Source organism: Natator depressus, chromosome 27 (assembly GCF_965152275.1).
Source record: "Natator depressus isolate rNatDep1 chromosome 27, rNatDep2.hap1, whole genome shotgun sequence".
Taxonomy (NCBI): Eukaryota; Metazoa; Chordata; order Testudines; family Cheloniidae; genus Natator; species Natator depressus.
The window spans coordinates 16,357,804-16,364,930 of NC_134260.1; positions in this window are offsets into that span (position 1 = coordinate 16,357,804).

The window sequence follows — 7,127 nt, forward strand, 5'->3', positions numbered from 1 at the left end:
GTTCTTGCTCCAACAATTTATAATTTGTATAATATGACAAGAAATAACAGGTGGAGAAATTCGAACAGATGAGTTGGGAGGACAAGGTAATAGTGAAACAATGTTATTTGGTGCAATAGGAAGCAGTTATGGCATATCACGGCTTAGCCATTGTCACCTATATTGGAGATATCACAGCAAAATTTTAAGGAGGGATTTAAAAGAAGATATAGTGGCTTTCTGGATTTTTACTGGGAGCTACTCCCATGGCAGAATGTATTAAAGGGCTTGAGGGAAAACTGACTCCATCTGGCAACACCAAAAAGGAAAAAGTTTCAGCAATCAAGATATGAGATGATGAGGGCTTGCACTAGAGTTTTTAGCTGTATGTGAGGGGAGAAAACAGGAATGAATTTCATTCTTAAGCAAAGAAAGGCTGTACCATACATGTTTACATGGCTTATGCAGCTGTTGAACTTGTACATCTCCTAAAGCAGGTTTGTCACAAGAAATGTTTGGTGGCCTTAGAGTGCAACCACCAACTCTTGCTGGTCGTCTCTCTGACAATTTTTCCTAAAATACTTAATTAACTTTAGGAAAAACAAATAAATCTGCACATGTACATGTCCAAATCATTGTAATTTATGTAGGGCTTTTTTTGGTTTGTTTGTTTGCAGACTCAATAATAAAAATACTGTACAGTTGTATCTGTTCTTTACTGGACCTAAACAGAATAGAAACAAAATAAACTGCTTTGCATGTTCTTGTCTTTTTTGTTGTTTCTTTTGCTTTTTGGCTGCTTTTTTAAAGACACACTAGCTAGTAAGTCTGCTGCTGTGAAAACTGATATTTGTATGTTTGTTAATATCACTTTTCACAGCAGACTTACTAGCTAGCTGGAAGGCAGTAAAAAGTTATATTAACAAACATACAAATATTGCTTTTCACAGCAGACTTACTCAGCCCCAGCAAGCAGGGGACAAACTAAGGCCTGGATGGAGAGGTGGATAGGGAGGCAGCAGGCACCAGGGCAATGGGGGCGGGGGGGAGCGGGTGAGAGCGGGTGAGCCCAGGATCAGAGCCCAAAGCCCCACGGCTGGAGCCTGCCACCCACCACCCCAGGGCTGAAGTCTGAAGCCTGAGCCCTACTGCCCCTGGAAAGGTGGGGAACTCACACTGGCTGCCTGCTTCTCTGGGTGTGGAGAGTCACCATGTTAGAGAAGCCTCCAGGGCTGTTCTTATTTAAATTTGGAACTGCATCAACTCATGAGCCAGCCCAGAATCCTGGAGGTGGAAATGTGACAAAGCCATGTTTGTTCCTCTCATCCCTGGCTGCAAAATCTAGTCTCACTCCTTCCAAAATTTAGTCTGAGTTCAGGGGAATGATTTTCTGTTGAGGTAATACAGATAGAATAGCTATTTGCTCCTTTGAAATATTCAAGATACCTGAATATTTCGGGCCATGTTCTATGTGTGAAGGACTCTGCCACTATACTTGTTTTCCTCTTTACATAGTTTTACTATTTAAACCATTTAAAAATACCATGGGCAAAATCCTGTTTGCCTTACCCAGACAAGGAGACCCAATAAAGTTAATGGGACTACTGGTGAGAGAAAAGCAAACAAAATTTTGGCCCTGATTTATTAGTTTTTAAAGAGATTTGGGAAGGGTATCCAATTTGAACTTCTTGCAGTTTTTCCACCCTTGTTTTTGTATATTTGTTTTAAAGACTTTAAGGACATAATTTCCTATAGCTATCAGTCATTCATGTCTGGATGATATTTGGCATCATTCTAAAGTGGCTCTTGTTAATGTACATTGTTGAGGTCTGGGTAGATGTAAAATAAGCCACCGGTCAACAAGATTCACAAAGACTTAGAATGTTTTATGTGGTCAGCACACTTTCACAATAAAGTAACCCAACAACTTAAAGAAATTGAAGGGACAAAAGATTGTTCCATTAATTAGTTCTGGCTTTATTACAATAAATAAGTCTGACATTGTTTCTGTGATCCCATCACTCAGTGTAACAGTCTATTTCCATACATAAATAGGGAATCTCCACCATATGAGATGAGCTGGCTTTCCTTTAATAGGCCATTTAGTCTTCCATAAATATCCTTCTTCATCTGAGAGTAAATAGTGGGTTTTCCTTTTACTAAAAAGAAATGGTAGCTTTCTGGAAAGTGCTCCAATCCTCCATAGTCCTCCAAATGGAGAGGAAAATTAAGAATTTCAGTTCCTAGGAGGAAACCTAGCTATAAAACCAAACCAGTAAAAGGCCTTATGCCACATCTTCAATTTGGTTGGTTCTGTTACAAAGACTATTGTGATTTAAAGCAGTGGTGGCCAATCTTTCAGCTTGGAAAGGTCAAAGGGTATCAGGGGCCAGCCTGCAGTAAAGCTAGCCTCCTGACAACCCAATAAGTGCAGCTGGCCCTGATAGAAGCTGTCTGATTTATTGCACCACCTGATTGGCTGCAGGAGTCTGCAGATTGATACTTTAAACTCAGTAGCAGCCACAGTCTAGTGATTGCTTAATACATTCAAAACTGTAGCTGTGCTTGGTCTTTTTTTCTTCTATACTACTGTCTCTATCCCCCAGCTCCTTCCTGATGTCTGGCTCAGATTGTGCCTCCACCTTCTGACTATGGCTGCAGGTAACCTTTTGGCTTAGGCTTTTGTTTCTGACTCCTGGCTTGGACCTTTGGCTATGTCTCCTGTGAGTCTGGTTAACTCTTCAGATTAGGCTTTGGTTTCTGACTCCTGACTATAACTCTTAGTTGTGCTCCTGGACCAGTTCTAACTGGCAGGCTAAATTTTTGCACCAACCATTAGGCCAGACTGCCCATAACTTGTCCACTGACAAAGGACCATAATCAGCAAAGGCAGATTTTTTTGTCCTTTTTTACTCCTCTCACAAGATACAAAGAATCATCTGGAAATCTGCTGAGGAGTCCTTGGTGGACATACAACCATCATAGCTGACCCCTACATCTCTAGGGCTTCCAATACAAGGGGCATATTGGAGGGGGCCATAAATAAAACAGCTAGAGTGTAATGCTTCCAGTTCTCCTTGACTAGTGTATGGTACCAAGGGACTGATAGCTAGCTGGCTCATGTCAGAGTAGTCTGGAGGCAACTCTAAGTTGGACTGGGCCAGAGAACTGGGAGCTGTAAAATGGTGGTTAGTTATCCTCTGCTGGGTTACCCTGCAGGGCTGTGCAGAAGAGGATGAGGAGTCTTTTGCTAGGAGGTCTTCTAGGCTCAGGGAGAGCCAGTCAAGCACTCATCCTGCTTTACCTGAAGTTCTTACAGCTCAGCAAGGAACCACGCAATGGTGTAACTAGACTAGAGCTACTCTCCTCCCTACTTTGAAATGCCCTAGGTGGCCAGTAGAGCGCTGCTGAGCAGCCTGGAAAGAACTAATAGCAGCTGAGAGCTCCTAAAGCTGCTACAAGAGACGGGGGAGACCATGCTGGAGCTGATTTAAACCCTTCAGGCTTAAAAATCACAAGGTGCAGCTCTGGGAGGCCAATTCCAGTTCACAACCGAATACCGATTTTCTAGAGTCACAAGTTATCCCATCATCGAATAGATTGGATACCACTGAACAAAGTCTTTAAATGGAGTGTCTGACACTCTCTTGGTTGTATGGCAATTAGTAACCAATCATCAAACAAGTCTATGGTTCACTATCTTTAAGTGTTATTATCCCTTTAATTCCTCACGAACCCACCCTCTGTCAAAGAACCCACGCTTGTGCTTGTATGTAAGTAAAATCTTTTGCTAAATATGTCGATATTCTTAAGTAGTTTGAAATGTACCTTCAAGGCTACTGCATCTGTCAACACTATTTTAGGTAAATAATGTTTAAATGTGTTGGGTTTGCATCCGCTGTTAATTAGGGTAGAACTAAAATAACTTTCTTACTAAGAAGAAAAGGAGTACTTGTGGCACTTTAGAGACTAACAAATTTGAGCATAAGCTCTCGTGAGCTACAGCTCACTTCATAGGGATACCTTTCCCACTCCTCAAATAAAAGCCACCAATGGGAATTCCTGGTTATATCCATCCCTTTTAAGACTTCAGGAATAGATTGAGTGATGCACAACAGAACAGTAATTAGGAAATGTGTTCTGTGCCTATTAGATACAGTTTGTTGCACGCTTTCCCCTAGCAGAAGAGAAATGTCTCTAGGCAATGGCAGGTTTCAGAGTAACAGCACTGTTAGTCTGTATTCGCAAAAAGAAAAGGAGGACTTGTGGCACCTTAGAGACTAACCAATTTATTTGAGCATAAGCATAAGCTTTTGTGAGCTACATCGGATGAAGTGAGCTCTAGCTTACGAAAGCTTATGCTCAAATAAATTGGTTAGTCTCCAAGGTGCCACAAGTACTCCTTTTCTTTCTAGGCAGTGGGACTCCCCTGGATTAGATCCAGCTCAGAGAACTGCCGTTATTAGGGAGAACGGGACAGAGGCTGTTCTCTTTGTGGAAACCGGATGTATTTCTAATGTACGGATAGGCGTCTGGCACCATTGGCACGTGTTACAATAATGCTAGTAGCTGTAATAATAAAACAGAGACTTGTTTGTGCATACTATTTCCGTTAATGTGAAGTTCTGACAAAACAGTACCAGATTAACATCCCTTGATGCTGACACCTGCAGTGCATGAAGAGAAAGTGCGCCGTGCCGGTCTCCTGTCTCAACCTCAGCAGGATTGACAAACGAGGTGTTCCCCACTCTGGTGAAAAGACAGGTGGTGATTATACTGCTGCGCCCCCCCAACCCAGTAACCCAGCGTTAGAGCATCACCTGGCATGTGGGAGACCGAGGTCCAAATTCTATCTCTGCTTGATGTGGAGCACTGATTTGGAGCCAGGTCTCCAAGAGTCCAGGAGAATGACCGCTATAATGTATTCTAGGGTGGGTTTCTCTCATTCCTTCCTGTTGGAACTGTTCCGCAGTGTATAAATAATTATTCATTGGAGAAGGGAGGGGGACCTGGTGACAGAATGTAAACACTCCCCCTCTGCTAGGAATGTCATTTGACAAAACCTGCTGAGTTCCTATTAGCTGTTAATGATTTTTGGTCACCATCTGTTTGACTTGGAGTATATATAGTCAGAATCCTGGGTAAAAGGCTGCCTATACTACATCTAAAATTCTGTGTCTTCCAGTGATGGGAAAAATACATTTATATTCAGTGTGTTATATTTAAAAATCACAGATAAAGCCACGAACATTTATAATTTTCCATACAGTAAGATCAGAAAGAGGGGAGTTCTTGCTTCTGGTACAGCCTCCCTGTTCTAGTATTCAGACTCTGTTTGGAAGGGTGACACATTTGCCTGGAGAGACAGGAAAAGGTTTTCCGTCAAATACTGTCAGAAAGGCAATAATTAGAGAGAGAGAAAGGAGAAAGCTTTGTCAACATCTCCGATAATAAAGTAATTAAAGGTGCTATTGCTGTATTCGGAATTTCTAACTTCTATTTTCAAGGAAAAGCCATTATTTTCCCAAGCTCACAGAGATCCCTGGAGAAGGAAAATATTTGTATGAAGCAGGTTATTCCAGTTGATGGGGGAATGTTGTTACTCAGAATTAAAATTGATTATTCAGCTAATATTTGCAGTTCATATTTACTCCAAAAACTAATAGCTTATTTTGGATGGAAAGGAATCATCTCTGTTGTGCCTATACTTGGAAAGCAGGCTTGGTAATACCCTAACGTACCTGTCAGCAACTATGCAGAAAAGCATTTACATGGCTCTTAATTAAGGTCTGTCAAAAATGAGATCCTGTACATGTCAGAAATATTAGTAATAGAAAAATACTTGGATCCCCATCAGGATGGGGTGAAAATACTGAAATTGAACGCCAAGCAGGCTAAAATAGTCTATTATTTATTTAGCATTCTGAATTTTCAACAAAAAACAGCTATTAATTATAATTACAAATTAATTTGTGTCTCTAACTGATTTAGAAAACACTTGCTGAAAATTAGATATTGAAATTATTCATCCAATTAAGTGTCACTAATCTTAGTATTTGAATCGGGCTCTTGGTAATATTTCTGACAAACATTATATATATTCATAAAAAGTGAGATAGAAAATAGGTAATTATCCTACACTGTGATAGCTTGTAATAGATTTAGCCCCAATTGTTTCTGATCTCAGATCTTTTCATCCTTGATTGAAGGTACTGAAGCTGTTTTGAAATCATTTGAAGCTTCTTGAGAGTTCTTTTCTGCACACTTCAATCTTACCTCCTGCACTGTCCCTTTTCCACTTCAGCCACAAGCAGGAGCCTCTAACTGCTGATGTGTTGAACTTTGCTTCACTTGTAACATTTTTAAATGTTGGCTGAGAGGATTCGCTTGTTCAAATTCCTTTACTGTGTAAGAGTCCAGCCATCTTATTTTGTTCCCCGTAAAATCCCTTGTGCTGACGGCAGGACTAGTTTTCAGTGGATGACTCACTGCACTCTTATTCTAATCGCTTGCAGCCAGCACTCTATCAGGTTGTTACACCGATATGAGATGATGTAGGTAATAATTCATTTTGGTTAAAGATGTTCAGAGCTAGACTTTGACTGTAACAGGTTTGAAACCTAAAGGCAGATTTGGATGCCAGCGTCGCGAGTTATCGCCCTGACTACAATAAGAGCAGGAAGGGCTACGCTGTGTCCCTGGCGCTTATTCTTATGTTTGCCGTGTTTTGTACAATATGTGATAGCAAAAAATCGCCCCTTAGTGTGGGTTTCGCCGCCAGATTGGCTTGTACCCTGCGTCTCTGGCACAGCCTGTTCCTCCATCCCAACTAGAATGGATTCACACCCCGCAGAATAAATCCCGGAGAGTCAGCCCGGGGGGGGGGGGGTCAGAAATTCTTCACTTCCCCCACCCCTCTGATAACCAGCGTGGGGGGAAGCCCCGGCTCAGCCCTACTCCGGATTCTCTGCTGCTGGGTCGCTCTCTTCCCCGGTCCGTGGCTTCATGAATCTGGACGTGCCTCCGCCCCAGGGGATCAGACAGCAGGAGCTGCGCTCGCTGATAGGTGCAGAGGCTTGGGGGGCGCAGATCAGACACGGGTAGGGAGGGGGGTGGTAGCCCTTCCCCGCCCCCAACGTTCACATCTC